Source organism: Triticum urartu, chromosome 6 (genome assembly GCF_003073215.2).
Source record: "Triticum urartu cultivar G1812 chromosome 6, Tu2.1, whole genome shotgun sequence".
Taxonomy (NCBI): Eukaryota; Viridiplantae; Streptophyta; class Magnoliopsida; order Poales; family Poaceae; genus Triticum; species Triticum urartu.
The window spans coordinates 423,179,252-423,194,399 of record NC_053027.1 but is presented as its reverse complement, the minus strand read 5'-3'; positions in this window follow the sequence as shown (position 1 = coordinate 423,194,399).

Below are 15,148 nucleotides of genomic sequence, written 5' to 3'. Positions count from 1 at the left end.
AACAGTCTGTAGTAATCTGTAGCTAGAGCAACATCTGGAACCCCAAAAATTCTAAACTAAACTGATGGACGTGAGGAATTTATCTATTAATCATCTGCAAAAATAATAAACTAAATATCACTTTCCAAATAAAAATGGCAGCAGTTCTCGTGAGCGCTAAAGTTTCTGTTTTTTACAACAAGATTAACAAGACTTTCCCCAAGTCTTCCCAACGGTTCTACTTGGCACAAACACTAATTAAACACAAAAAACACAACCAAAACAGAGGCTAGATAAATTATTTATTACTAAACAGGAGTAAAAATTAGGGAATAAAATTAAAATTGGGTTGCCTCCCAACAAGCGCTATCGTTTAACGCCCCTAGCTAGGCATAAAAAGCAAGGATAGATCTAGGTATTGCCATCTTTGGTAAGCAATCCATAAGTGGATCTCATAATAGATTCATAAGGTAATTTAATTTTCTTTCTAGGAAAGTGTTCCATGCATTTCCTTAACGGAAATTGGAATCTAATATTTCCTTCCTTCATATCAATAATTGCATCAATCGTTCTAAGGAAAGGTCTACCAAGAATAATAGGACATGAAGGCTTGCAATCTATGTCAAGAACAATAAAATCTATGGGCACATAGTTCCTATTTGCAAAAATAAGAACATCATTAATTCTTCCCATAGGTTTCTTAATAGTGGAATCCGCAAGGTGCAAGTTTAAAGAGCAATCATCAAAATCACAGAAACCTAACAAATCACACAAAGTCTTTGGAATCGTGGAAACACTAGCACCCAAATCACACAAAGCATAGCATTATGATCTTTAATTTTAATTTTAATAGTAGGTTACCACTCATCATAAAGTTTTCTAGGGATAGAAACTTCCAACTCAAGTTTTTCTTCATAAGATTGCATCAAAGCATCAACGATATGTTTGGTAAAATCTTTATTTTGGCTATAAGCATGAGGAGAATTTAGCACGGATTGCAACAAGGAAATACAATCTATCAAAGAGCAATTATCATAATTAAATTTCTTGAAATCCAAAATAGTAGGTTCATTAACATCTAGAGTTTTGATCTCCTCAATCCTACTTTTATCAATTTTAGCATCAAGATCTAAAAACTCCGAATTTTTAGAACGCCTTCTAGGTAAAGGTGGATGATATTCAGTCCCATAATTATCAAGATTCATATTGCAAAACAAAGATTTAATAGGGGACACATCAATAACTTTTAGATCTTCATCTTTATTATCATGGAAACTAGAAGAACACGCTCTTATAAAGGAATCTTTCTTAGCACGCATCCTAGCGGTTCTTTCTTTGCACTCATCAATGGAAATTCTCATGGCTTTGAGAGACTCATTGATATCACGCTTAGGAGGAATAGATCTAATTTTCAAAGAATCAACATCAAGAGAAATTCTATCAACGTTCCTAGCCAACTCATCAATCTTAAGCAGTTTCTCTTCAATCAAAGCATTGAAATTCTTTCGCGAAGTAATAAATTCTTTAATATTAGATTCAAAATCAGAGGGCATCTTATTAACTAAGGTAGCCTGCTTATCCGAAACTTCAGCTATTAACTTCTCAAGACAAGCAATTTGGGATCTCAAACCATCAAATTCTTTAGACAAATCATCGAGCTCTTTATTCATATAACTCATAAAGCTTTATTGTTCCTTAAGCTCGTTTCTAAAGAAACTATTATGCTCAAATTGCAAGACCATAAAACTCCTAACGTTGCTTCCGATTTCTTCTAACCTTTTAAGGTGAAGATCACCAAATCGGGGAAGAGCCATCATGACAAGCAAGCAATCCAACACACAAGCAAACAAGAAACGGGCAAAAAGAGGCAAATAGAGAAAGAGAGGGAGGATAGAGAGAGAGGGTGAATAAAACGGCAAGGGTGAAGTGGGGGAGAGGAAAACGAGAGGCAAATGGCAAATAATGTAATGCAGGAGATAAGGGTTTGTGATGGGTACTTGGTATGTTTGACTTTTGCGTAGACCTCCCCGGGAACGGCGCCAGAAATGGCTCGTTGTCGGGAGTCAAAACTTGAATTGCGCGAACCTCCCCGGCAATGGCGCCAGAAATGGCTCGTTGTCGGGAGTCAAATCTTGACTTGCGCGAACCTCCCCGGCAACGGCGCCAGAAATCCTTCTTGCTACCTCTTGAGCACTTGCGTTGGTTTTCCCTTGAAGAGGAAAGGGTGGTGCAGCAAAGTAGCGTAAGTATTTCCCTCAGTTTTTGAGAACCATGGTATCAATCCAGTAGGAGGCTGCGCGCGAGTCCCTCGCACCTACACAAAACAAATAAATCCTCGCAACCAACGCGATAAGGGGTTGTCAATCCCTACATGGTCACTTACGAGAGTGAGATCTGATAGATATGATAAGATAATATTTTTGATATTTTTATGATAAAGATGCAAAGTAAAATAAAAGCAATTAAAATAACTAAGTATTTGAAGATTAATATGATAGAGATAGACCTGGGGGCCATAGGTTTCACTAGTGGCTTCTCTCAAGAGCATAGGTATTTTACGGTGGGTGAACAAATTACTGTTGAGCAATTGACAGAATTGAGCATAGTTATGACAATATCTAGGTATGATCATGTATATAGGCATCACGTCCAAGACAAGTAGACCGACTCCTGCCTGCATCTACTACTATTACTCCACACATCGACCGCTATCCAGCATGCATCTAGAGTATTAAGTTCAAGAGAACAGAGTAACGCTTTAAGCAAGATGACATGATGTAGAGGGATAAACTCATGCAATATGATGAAAACCCCATCTTGTTATCCTCGATGGCAAAAATACAATACATGCCTTGCTGCCCCTACTGTGTGACGCCCGGGTAATTAAGCTGCAGTGCTCCTCTGCTAATGATGCCACGTCACCTCAATTATAGTTGCTAATCTCGAGTTAGTTCGAAACCGATTCAAATTCAAATTCAAAATCAGGCAAACGATAAAAGTTTTCAAATATTAAAACTAAAATGTTCGGAGTGAACCAAATAATGCATAGATAATTATGATGGGAAAACCGCACATTTATATAATGTTTAAATACTATGAGATAAATAAAACAGTAGCAAAACGATTAATTAAATACCTTTTATAATTAATAAAATGTCAAACTAAGTTATTTGGGGTCTAGATTTTTTTGTGTGACTATGGACTAAGTTGAAATACTAAGTGTATATTTTACTAAATTAAAATGCAACTAAAATAAAGAAAGAAAGAAATAATAAAAGAAAATAGAAAACAAACAAAAGGAAAAAAAGGAAAAGAGAGAAAGGCCCCCCCACTGGGCTTTGGCCCAGCAGGCCGGCCCGTTCGGCCACCGGCCCAACCGGCCACACCCCTCACTCCCATAATCCCCTCCCCCCCCCAACCCCCATCCCACCCCCCCACAATCCCCCCCCCCCACATCTCTCTCCCCGATCCAGATCAGGATCGGGGGAACGAACCAACGTCGCCCCCGACGCCAGCGCCGCCCGGATCGACACCACGCCGGCGCCCCTCGCCGGATCGCTCCCTCGACGCTAACGCCGCCTCCCCGTCGCCTGTAGCACAGGCGCCTGCCCCCTCGACCCGAGCTAAATCGGGGGCTCGGCCCCGCGGCGCCCCGAGCCTCGGCGCTGCTCCCCACCGCCGTCATCGCCTCGCCTCCTCACCTCTCCCTCGCGCTACTCCGGCCACCCCGAGCCTCCCTGAGCACGCTACCAAAACCCCTACGGCCCTCGTGAGCTCTCCCTCTCCTCCTCTTTCCCGCGCGTGCACACGCTCGCCGTGCTTGACCGCGCGCGCCGTTGCCGCGCTGCTCGCCCGCCTCCCCCGCGCGTCGTCCTCGCGCTGGTTGCCCCGTCGCCGCGCCTCTCGCCCGCCTGTTGCCGCACACGCGCACCCGAGCCCCACCTCGCCCCTATCGCTTCCAAGCGAGGCCAGCGTCGCCTCGCCCTCCCTGCTCGCCCGCGCGCGTTCGCGCTTTCCGCTGCCGCGGCCATGCCGCGCCCGCGCCCTAGCCTCTCCTCCTGCTGTCTGCTGCTACTCTGCACCGGCAGCCCCACGCGGCCCCACTCGCCCTCGCTACATCGCCGCGGCCTGCCCCGGCCTCCTCTGCCGTGCGCCCGCGCGCTCACCGCGCCCGCGCTCGGTTCGGACGACCGCCCCCCCCCCGCTCGTGCCCCTCGCCCCACGGCCCCGCTCCGCCCTGCCACCCGCATCCCCCTGCTGTAGCTGCGCCGCACCACCGCGCCCGTGGCCGCGCTGCCCGGGCCTCGAATCCGTCGCCGGCGACCTCGCCTCGCACCGGGCGGGTTGCACCCCAGCGCCTGGATGCGCCCCGCCCGGGCGCTCGTTGCACCAGATCGGGCTGCGCCCTGTGCCTGCTAAGGCCAGGGGCCAATGACATGTGGGGCCTAGCCCCTGGAACGTTTATAAAAAAAGATTAAAAGAAATAATAAAAATATTAATTAATTAATTGGTTAATTAAATGAATCAACTTAACTAATCCTGATTAGATTAACCTAATTACTAATTAAACTAATTAACCGGTTTTAGTTAATCTCAGACAATGACGAACGGGACCCACACATCAGTTGACCAGTCAACTCCCTGTTGACTGCTGACGTCATGCTGACGTCATGCTGACGTCAGCATGCACTATTCTGGATAAGGTTAGAATTAAATAATTAAATAAATTCTAAAAATGATTAAAACTTTAGAAAATCATATAAAATAAACCGTATCTCAGATGAAAATACGTTCTACATGAAAGTTGCTCAGAACGACGAGACGAACCCGGATACGCAGCCCGTTCGTCCGCCACGCATCCCTAGCATAGCAAACTCGCAACTTTCCCCCTCCAGCTCCTTTGCCCGAAAACGCAAAACACCGGGTTACTTTCCCGGATGTTTCCCCCGTTCACCGGTATCACCTCATACCGCGTTAGAGCACCTCTAGCACCGATACTTGTCATGTCATGCATCGCTATGCATCTGCTTGCTTAACTATTTATTGTTTCTTCCCCCTCTTCTCTCGCTAGACACTGAGACCGACGCCGCTGCTACCCAGTACGACTACGGAGTTGACGACCCCTCTCTCTTGCCAGAGCAACCAGGCAAGCCCCCCCCTTGATCACCAGATATTGCCTACTCTCCTCTATACTGCTTGCATTAGAGTAGTGTAGCATGTTACTACTTTCCGTTATTCCTATCCTGATGCATAGCGTGTCCTTGCTACTACTGTTGTTACCATTACCTGCTATCCTACTGCTTAGTATAGGATGCTAGTGTTCCATCAGTGGCCCTACACTCTTGTCCGTCTGCCATGCTATACTACTGGGCCGTGATCACTTCGGGAGGTGATCACGGGCACATACAATATACTTTACACAGTTACCTTACCTGTGATACTGTTCGGAGATGGGGGCTGAAGGGGCAGGTGGCTCCATCCAGGTAGTGGTGGGCCTGGGTTCCCGACGGCCCCCGACTGTTACTTTGAGGCGGAGCGACAGGGCAGGTTGAGACCACCTAGGAGAGAGGTGGGCCTGGCCCTGGTCGGCGTTCGCCGATACTTAACACGTTTAACGAGATCTTGGTATTTGATCTGAGTCTGGCTACTGGCCTATACGCACTAACCATCTACGCGGGGACAGTTATGGGCACTCGACGTCGTGGTATCAGCCGAAGCCTTCGTGACGTCAGCAACGGAGCGGCGCGCGCTGGATTGGACTGGAACGCCTACTAGGCTAGGTCTGCTTCCGGCCGCCCACGCAACGTGCAGGTGTGCTAAGGGCGATGGGCCCAGACCCCTGGGCGCTTAGGTTTAGACCGGCGTGCTGACCTCTCTGTTGGTCTAGGTGGGGCTGCAACGTGTTGATCTTCCGAGGCCGGGCATGACCCAGGAAAGTGTGTCCGGCCAAATGGGATCGAGCGTGTTGGGTTATGTGGTGCACCCCTGCAGGGAAGTTAATCTATTCGAATAGCCGTGATCTTCGGTAACAGGACGACTTGGAGTTGTACCTTGACCTTATGACAACTAGAACCGGATACTTAATAAAACACACCCTTCCAAGTGCCAGATACAACCGGTGATCGCTCTCTCACAGGGCGACGAGGGGAGGATCATCGGTTAGGATTATGCTATGCGATGCTACTTGGAGGACTTCAGTCTACTCTCTTCTACATGCTGCAAGACGGAGGCTGCCAGAAGCGTAGTCTTCGAAAGGACTAGTTATCCCCCCCTTATTCCGTCTTTCTGCAGTTCAGTCCACATATGATTCCCTTAATCCATTTGATACCAATGCATACATATCTAGTATAGCTTCTTGCTTGCGAGTACTTTGGATGAGTACTCACGGTTGCTTTCTCCCTCTTTTCCCCCTATCCCTTCTATCTGGTTGTCGCAACCAGATGTTGGAGCCCAGGAGCCAGATGCCATCTTCGACGACGACTCCTACTACACCGGAGGTGCCTACTACTACGTGCTGCCCGCTGACGATGAATAGGAGTAGTTAGGAGGATCCCAGGCAGGAGGCCTGCGCCTCTTTCGATCTGTATCCCAGTTTGTGCTAGCCTTCTTAAGGAAAACTTGTTTAACTTATGTCTGTACTCAGATATTGTTGCTTCCGCTGACTCGTCTATCATCGATCTCTTGTATTCGAGCCCTCGAGGCCCCTGGCTTGTAATATGATGCTTGTATGACTTATTTTATTTGTAGAGTTGTGTTGTGATATCTTCCCGTGAGTCCCTGATCTTGATCGTACACGTTTGCGTGTATGATTAGTGTACGATTAAATCGGGGGTGTCACAAGTTGGTATCGGAGCCGACTGCCTGTAGGAATCCCCCTTCCACACTCCTTGGCCAAAGTCGAGTCTAGACATTGCAAAAACTTTTACTAACATGGCTGTGTGGCCCATGGGCCCACGTCGCCATTGGGTGGTACTAGGATCTTTTACTCCTTGACCTTTACTCTGGGAACTCTGAGCTCTCTTCTATTCGGGTTAAATGAATTTTGCTAAATCTAACATTAGGATCTCATTATCACTTTCACCCGGAGAGCCCCTTATTACTGAGGATCGTCTGCTGCACATTAAGACCCTGAAGATACTCTCCGCGGTTAACCCGAGAACTTGTCTTCATCGCGTTTGCAATTCCCCTTCCACCGTCAACCCTTATGGACAACTACTTGCAGTTGTTTTCTTACATTCATCCCCAGTTGGTCTTGTTATTACAAGATACCCCGAAATACTCGTTGTTGTTTCGATATTCCTTTGAGCTTATTGCCCTGCTGTTCTTTGTCACCTGAATACCCCTATGGATAATAACTCACTGGGAAAGGACACCGCAAGATTGAACCCAAAGCTAAGCACTTCTCCCATTGCAAGAAAGATCAATCTAGTAGGCCAAACCAAACTGATAATTCGAAGAGACTTGCAAAGATAACCAATCATAAATAAAAGAATTCAGAGAAGATTCAAATATTGTTCATAGATAAACTTGATCATAAACCCACAATTCATCGGTCTCAACAAACACACCGCAAAAGAAGATTACATCGAATAGATCTCCACAAGAGAGGGGGAGAAGTTTGTATTGAGATCCAAAAAGAGAGAAGAAGCCATCTAGCTAATAACTATGGACCTGTAGGTCTGAGGTAAACTACTCACACTTCATCGGAGAGGCTATGGTGTTGATGTAGAAGCCCTCCATGATCGTTGCCCCCTCCGGCGGAGCTCCGGAACAGGCCCCAAGATGGGATCTTGTGGATACAGAAAGTTACGGCGGTGGAATTAGGGTTTTGGCTGCTTATCTGATCGTTTGGGGGTACGTAGCTATATATAGGAGGAAGAAGTACGTCGGTGGAGCAACAGGGGGCCCACGAGGGTGGAGGGCGTGCCTGGGGGGTAGGCGCCCCCCCTCCCTCGTGGCCTCCCTGTTGGTTGCTTGACGTAGGGTCCAAGTCTCCTGGATCTTGTCCGGTGAGAAAATCACGTTCCCGAAGGTTTCATTCTGTTTGGACTCCGTTTGATATTCCTTTTCTTCGAAACCCTAAAATAGGCAAAAAAAACATCAATTCTGGGCTAGGCCTCCGGTTAATAGGTTAGTCCCAAAAATAATATAAAAGTGAGGCCCAATAATGTCCAAAACAGTAGATAATATATCATGGAGCAATCAAAAATTATAGATACATTGTTATAGATACATTGGAGACGTATCAGGTATTTTTGGAAATATATGATGGAAAATAGACCCGGGGTCCATAGGTTTCACTAGAGGCTTCTCTCTTGAAAGAAAACACATGGTGGGTAACAAATTACTGTCGAGCAATTGATAGGAAAGCGCATAGTTATGACGATATCTAAGGCAATGATCATGAATATAGGCATCACATCTGTGACAAGTAGACCGACTCCTTCCTGCATCTACTACTATTACTCCACACATCGACCGCTATCTAGCATGCATCTAGAGTATTAAGTTCATAAGAACAGAGTAACACTTTAAGTAAGATGACATGATGTAGAGGGATAAACTCAAGCAATATGATATCCTTGATGAAAACAATGCAATATGTGCCTCGCTACCCCTTCTGTCACTGGATGAGGACATCGCAAGATTGAACCCAAAACTAAGCACCTCTCCCATTGCAAGAAAAACCAATCTAGTTGGCCAAACCAAACCGATAGTTCGAAGAGAAATACAATGATATCTTAATCGTGCATAAAAGTTTTCATAGAAGACTCAAATAATATTCATAGATAAACTGATCATAAATCCAGAATTCATCGGATCTCGACAAACACATCGCAAAAAAATATTACATCAGATAGAGCTCCAAGAACATCGAGGAGAACATTATATTGATGATCAAAGAGAGAGAAGAAATCATCTAGCTACAAGTTGTGGATCCTTAGTTCTGTGGTAAACTACTCACCCATCATCGGAAGGCCAGCAAGGTTGATGTAGAGGCCCTCCGTGATCGAATCCCCCTCCGGCAGGATGCCGAAAAAGGCCCCAATATGGGTTCTCATGGGAACAGAGGCTTGCGGCGGTGAAAAAGTATTTTTGTGGATGCTTCTGATGTTGGGGGAATACTTTGGAATTTATATTGCAAAGATTAGGGTTGGGGGACTCCCGAGGGGTCCACAAGCAAGGGGGAGCACCTTGAGAGCTTGTGGGCTCCTCGTGAGTCTTTTGACCCCCTTCCCAGGTCTCCTGGGTGTCTTTTGGTCCAAGAAAAATCATCGCAAAAGTTTTATTCCGTTTGGACTCCGTTTGATATTCCTTTTCTATAGAACTCAAAAACAAGAAAAAAAACAGAAACTGGCACTAGGCTCTTGGTTAATAGGTTAGTTCCAAAAATAGTATAAAATAGCATATTAATGCATATAAAACATCCAAGACAGATATATAATGGCATGGAACGATAAAAAGATTAGATACATTGGAGACGTATCACCCCTGGTCCTTGGGTCTGCAAATAACATCCCATCTTGCCAAGCGGTATTTTGATTTAACTTCATCAGATAGCCAGAAGAATCGAGACCGATAAAAATCTAACCTCTGGTGTACCCCTTTGGGTACTTCAAAGAAAGATAATAGGAACATCGGCATGCCGGTAAGTACTGAGTTAATCAACACCAGCCGACCTTCATAGGACGTAAGCTTACACTTCCAACAACTTAGTTTTTTCTAAAATCGGTCTTCTGTGCATTTCCATTCTTTATTAGTAAGTTTATGGTGAATCAGGATCCCTAGATAACTGAAAGGTAAGGATCCCATTTCGCACCCAAACAAATGTCTATACGCCTCTTGCTCCTCTTTGGCCCTACCAAAGCAGAACAATTCGTTCTTGTGAAAATTAATCTTAAGCCCCGACATTTGTTCGAAGAGACAAATCACTAGTTTCATATTCCTAGCCTTTGCAATATCATGTTCCATGAATATGATAGTACCATCGACATATTGTAAGATGGAGACCCCACCATCAACTAGATGGGGAACTAGTCCACCTACTAGGCCATTCTCTTGGCCCTGCCTATAAGCACGGCTAACATATCAACCACGATATTAAAAAGAATAGGAGACATTGGACCTCCTTGTCTTAATCCTTTGTGAGTTTGGAAATAATGACCCACGTCATCATTCACCTTAATCCCGAAACTGCCCTTTTGAATGAAGGAACCCACCTGCTTCCTCCATTTTTCAACAAACCCTTTCATGCGCATGGCCTGCTATAAGAAAGGCCATTTGACCTTGTCATATTCCTGCTCAAAATCCACCTTGAAGATCACCCCATCTAGTTTCTTCGAGTGGATTCCATGAAGAGTTTCATGTAAGACAACAACCCCTTCCAGGATGTGTCTCCCAGGCATGAAGGCCTTCTGACTCGGTTGCACCATCGAGCGGGCAATTTGTGTCAATCTATTGGTGCCGACTTTCATGAAAATTTTGAAACTCACATTCAAAAAACATGTTGGTCGAAACTGTTCAATATGAACTGCTCCTTCTTTCTTTGGCAACAACGTTATTGTTCCAAAGTTAAGATGGAAGAGTTGTAGGTGGCCATTGAACAGGTCCTGGAACATGGGTCGAAGGTCTCCCTTTATGATATGCCAACATTTCTTATAGAATTCGACAAGATCCCATCTGGTCCCGGGCAGGGGCGGGCTCAGGATTTGAAGAGTGTGTATTCAAACTTTTGAAGGCAGTTTTTCGAAAGCCTAGCGCTTTGTTTCAGCTTGTACAACCGAAGCATCAATTTATAAAAAATGATAATACATAAAACAAATATAACATAATATAATGGAATCACATAATTGATCATGACTTAAAATTGTTCAATATATAGAAATTCTAATTTCTCAACATTGATCTACCGGTATTCTTCTTCCTCGCGCTTTAGAAATAGCAAAATAAAAATTGCTCAAGTTTCAGATTACTAATTTATATAAACAGTGCTGACTGTAAAAAAATTCACAACTTAGAAATTCGGTTAACACCAGGGGCCAAAATTGTCTTTGCATGTGCCAGTCAACACCTCTAGATGGAAAAATGGATGAAAGTGTCACATAAGGCGCAAAATGAAGTTTGGGTTTCAAATAGGAAAGGAAAAAGTTTATTGGGGCCAAAAAGGGAACCAAATTTTAAAAAAGGGCCAAATAAGGATTTCTCTCTTACAAATTCACATGAAAAATTGCAAATTTTCATGTCCAAGCAATTCATAACTGACTGCAAACAATAATCAAATTTCACTATTTATTAAAATAGGAAGGCAACTAGTCAAACTAACTTACTTCCATGTGGCTCACATAGTCTGCAACCTGTTGGACAGTTGGAGAAGAAGAAAACTAGATGACACCTGCAGGCTGCAGCGATAATAAACGAATTTAGTTCAGCTAGGAATCGTCACGAGGGGAGCGAGTCCACTTTTAAAATTCGGAGGATTAATGCATCAGACATATGAACACATCTGTAATTAGCAGTTAGGCCTTGAATAGTTAAACATGTGGGATGTGGCTTTGAAATTGAAGACCTCTGTTTCTGGGCGAAATGCTCAGCAAGCACGTTTTATTCTGCCAGTTTTCATTTTTCCTTGTATACATACCCATATGTACACTATGTATACCTAGTTTCTTGGCAAAAGTAATGGGTATTCTACTGAATACCCATGAATTGAAGTGGGCCCGCCCTGGTCCCGGTGCCTTGTTCATTTTATTTTCGAAATCGCCTCAAACACCTCTTTCTCTGAAAATGGTGAAGATAAAATCTCATTTTTCATCTGACCGAAGCTGAGGAATATCCTCAACTACGAGCTCTACTATACCAAAGTGGCATCATTATACTCCATATATGTTACAAAATACATGCCGATGTTTGACCAACTTCATAGAAGGAACTTTCAATGTCTACAATATCAAATAAATGAAATATGAAAGTACAATTCGTGATGGATCTAATGATACTAAATTTGGTATCATGGATGTTGATTTTTTCTATATAAACTAATATGTGTTATATTTTGAGGCGGATGCAATACTAAGATGAATTTTGTGTTTTAATTTTACACTATTCACAACCTAGCTACTTTTGTCATTTTCTTGTGGATTGGGTTTGGATTCGTAAGAGCAACTCGATCTAGCATACTCCCTTAAAGGGCTCCCACAAAAATGGTTCTGAAGGTTCTCGAGTCTTGTGCTTTTTTGTATTCCCTAAAACTACAAATTATATATTTATTTTCTATTCTGTTTATCATATCTATGTCTATATAAATTATATCATAACTTGTATTTCGCATCAATATAATTCAATATTTTCATGTTTCAACATCACACAATTTAACAACATACTAAATCCATAATTTTGAGTCTAAATTCAAAACTAACATAGGTCGAAATGCAAATAATTGATGCTCATTAAACATCAATAAATATGATAAAATACCACGAAACTATTGCCCATATAGCTTGCATTGATAATTAACATGTTCTTCCTAAGGCTGGTCATGTGAACACCAGTCATCAATCCCCTAGTATACTTCAAGAAACGCCTTGAAGCCGGTCCACATTCCTTCGAGGTGTTGCAGTTGGCCCATGTAGCCATACGCGTAGTCTACCTTGGTGTCCCTCGCATCCTCTACGATATGTTGCGGGGGATCACAGAAGTTTTCATGATATTGCCCAAAGTCCTCTTGTGGAAAAAGCGGGCGAGACCTTGGAAAATTCCAAACTGAACGTGCAACCCACCAAAAGCTCATCCACTTTCTTTTCAACAAGCTTCTGGAGGTCATCATCAGCGAGGGGAGAATGGAGGAGGTCCGTAGGCACGGGGTGGGGTGGGGATGAGAGGGGCTGCATGTGAAAGTGCATCTATTAGATAACCATATTGGTTTTTGACAAATAATGACAAACCAATTGAGAGGTCTAGCTACCTACCAAGTTCATTTCAGGAAACTTAATCCTCAAGATTGAGTCTAACATCAATGTTGCTTGTCTACTCTAACATGTGTTTTATAGTTTTTTTGGTAAATATAAGATTTAATTGAGTTTAAGAACAATTGCACAATCAAGAGGGTCTCAAGCAAAATATCTTCGGTTGAACTCCAAAATTAGGTCCTCTACCAAAATTATGTATCATTCCACTCCTGCTACTCAGTTCATATGTTTATATTGTCCTCATACATCACACTTCTTTCCCTATTGTGTGAATAGCACATCAAGGTGACATGATTCAAACATAGGGCCCTCTATGAGTTACCTTGCCAAGATAAACCTTTTCCTTCAGCATGGAACTCATGTGAAACCTTTTAGATACTACACACCAAGATTTGTTTTGTTTGAGACCATATCTATTAGCTCTGGAACCTCTGAGCATAAGATTTCTATCTAGTACTTTGAAGACCTTTCGACTTGCTTCTGCTTCATATTGTCAGTATTGGTCTAGTACTTCTGTTTAGATAATTCCAGAACCTCTGATCTGGGACTTAGGCTTTTGTACAAAGATTTCATTTGTGAACTACTTTGTTGAACTGGATACCTCTGAGATTTCATATGTTTGGTACTTTTAAGGTAGTTTAATCTCTCGTAGAAAATAGCCACCTTTTTTTGGATGCCTCCACTTCTCTTTTTATGGTACTTTTGACTATTGTGTCCAAATAGGTGGTTCTGTATGTTCAAATTTTGAATGCGTTGGGTGCTTCTAAGAACATTTTGTTTAGAACATGCAGGCAAGTTTTTGAGTAAAGACCAGGTTTTTGTTCTCTCTATAACTAGAACCACACACCCTTTTGCTTTGGAAAGTCAAGTCATTCCACCCTTTTGCTGGTTCTATATGTGTGAGTTCTTGTGAGCTTTGAAGCCTAGTTCTTTCAAGAAGATAGGAAGATTGCTTAGGGTGATGCCAAGCATCTTGCTCGAATCATGAAGGTTGAGAACCTCCATTTCTTGTACCCCTACTGCTAACTGTTAATCGCTCTTGCTTCCTATCCTATCCACTGAGAAACGTAGGTCCCATGGATTCTTGAGAGTACTTTGATTGATGATCTTTTGAGGAGTTCATGAAAGTGACTATTATTTGTTTGTTACCCTTGGAGGGTGTGTGCCTCTTAGACAAATAGATGATACTCCATGCGTTCTAGTGGGAATCGGTTGCAATATGTTTCAGGCCTTCTTTGGTTCATAGGATAGGAATTTTATAGGAATAGAAAAATAATAGGAAGTAAGATGACATGCATGTCAATTCTTACAGAGAAAAAGATGCCATTTCGTGCATATGATAGGATATTTTTTCCATTGGGTCTAGGCTAATACTTTTCTCTCTCCAAAATATGAAGGATTGATTCCTATCCTACATAGGAATAGGAATAAATTCCTACAAAACAAAGTGCTTCAAAGGAATTTTTCCTTTACAAATCCTATCCTACAAAATTCCTACAAACCAAAAAAGGCCTTAATAAGATTTAATTATGTTGAATATAAATATTAAGATTAATAACACGTGAACTAAAATTTAAAATATACACGACGTATTATATTTTATTATCTATAGTTGTAAAATATTTATTGAATATAAGTATAATAATAGAATGCAAGAAACAATCCCATGCATGGTTACAACTAGATGTGGGTCTTTTCTCATGCATGGTTGCATGTTGAGGTGTGCCTTATTCCATCCATAATTGTATGATGATGTGGTATGCTTACATGTTGAGATAAATAAATTAGCAGGGATCACTCTCCTAGGTATATAAGATTAGGAGTTACTTGAGATCCTTCAACCTCCGTATGTGCACACTAGTAGAAAAACGGGCATTAGCGGTGGGCACCAAAAGCGATTATGGCAAGGTGATACAAAGTCGCATGTCAAAAATTAGCAGAGGCACTTATCTTTGTGCTGGATGCGGGTGGAAATTCAAAACCTCCTATAATTTTTTGGAGGTGGTTTGTAGTTACAAACTGCCTGTTAGTTTGGAAGTACACGAGGCGGTTTCGTTTGCGGAACTATTGCACTCTTTGAACTCCTATGTATTCAGCCCTACCCCCGTTCCTCACCCCATAGCCTTGCACCATGGAGTGTTAGGTCTCACACCGCCAAGCCTCTCCGTTATAGGCTTGTTGCCGTGGTCTACCATGTGGCCCAC